The sequence below is a fragment of the Lathyrus oleraceus genome, chromosome 7 (assembly GCF_024323335.1).
Source record: "Lathyrus oleraceus cultivar Zhongwan6 chromosome 7, CAAS_Psat_ZW6_1.0, whole genome shotgun sequence".
Lineage (NCBI taxonomy): Eukaryota > Viridiplantae > Streptophyta > Magnoliopsida > Fabales > Fabaceae > Lathyrus > Lathyrus oleraceus.
The window spans coordinates 308,074,557-308,075,899 of record NC_066585.1 but is presented as its reverse complement, the minus strand read 5'-3'; the positions used below and the strand labels follow the sequence as shown (position 1 = coordinate 308,075,899).

Below are 1,343 nucleotides of genomic sequence, written 5' to 3'. Positions count from 1 at the left end.
ATCCAAACCTTCATTTATCTGTATTTGTTCAATACGTTGATACTGTTAAAGCTAATGGTGTCACTTCAGAGGCAATTCGACTTCGTCTCTTTCCTTTCTCGTTAAGAGATAAAGCTAGAAGATGGCTCCAGTCTCTTCCTTCCAACTCAGTCACCACATGGAATGAGTTGAAGAAAGTCTTTCTTGCCCGATATTTTCCTCCAAGCAAAACAACTATGTTAAGAGCCCAGATAAATGGATTTAAACAGAAAGATAACGAGTCTCTTTTCGAAGCCTGGGAAAGATACAAAGACATGATGAGACTTTGTCCACACCATGGTTTAGAGGACTGGTTAGTAATTCATACCTTCTATAATGGTCTCTTATACAACACAAGATTAACAATAGACGCCGCCGCAGGTGGTGCGCTTATGGATAAACCTTACGCTGACGCTTATCAACTTATCGAAAGCATGGCCCAAAACCATTATCAGTGGGGAAGCGACAGAACAATGGTAGAAAAACCTCAAACGAAAACTGGCATGTACGAGATAAGTAGCCTTGATCATGTTAATGCAAAAGTGGATGCTCTTGCCCAGAAAATTGAAAGTTTAAATGTATCATCTCCAGCCACCGTGGTTGCCGTGACTCAAAATTGCGAAGCCTGTGGAATCCAAGGTCACACTCCTACAGATTGTCAACTCCTAACAGGAATCCAAGCAGAGCAGGTGAACTATGCTCAAGGAAATCCTTACTCACATACCTATAACTCAAACTGGAAGAACCATCCTAATTTTTCATATAAGAGTAATAATGCCTTATACGCACCAGGACAAGCTCCCAATCAAGCCCCAGCTATACCTCCTGGATATCAAAAGCCGACCCCATCTACACCTAACAATAACGTTCCTAGGAAATCCAACTTGGAAATCATGATGGAGAGCTTCATAGCTTCTCAACAGCAAACCAATAAAGATTTCTTAAACCAGAATGTACACACTAATGAACAGATTAAACAACTAGCAAGTAAAGTAGATGCCCTGGCTACCCATAACAAAATGCTGGAAACGCAAATCTCACAAGTAGCTCAACAACAAGCGCCTACTGCTGCCCCAACTGGTACATTTCCTGGACAACCCCAACCTAACCCGAAAAGCCACGCTCATGAAATTATATTGAGAAGTGGAACAGAGGTAGAAGGACCATCTGATCCAAGAATTGAAAACCAAAACTCTAAAAAGTTAACTGAGGAAGAAAATAAACCCAAGGAAAAGGAAGAGAGTAATAAGGAAACCGTAGAAAAGAAAGAACCTTATGTACCTCTACCGCCTTACAAACCACCTATCCCTTATCCTCAGAGGCTA

At 41.3% G+C, this 1,343-nt stretch overlaps 1 non-coding gene across 1 annotated transcript; it reads right to left on the bottom strand.

The window, feature by feature from the left end:
• Nucleotides 1-215: 215 nt before the first annotated feature.
• On the bottom strand, nt 216-322 carry LOC127109015 (small nucleolar RNA R71). The gene has a single exon (XR_007796504.1). It is a non-coding gene; the product is annotated as a small nucleolar RNA R71 (small nucleolar RNA).
• Between the last annotated feature and the right edge of the window lie 1,021 nt (nt 323-1,343).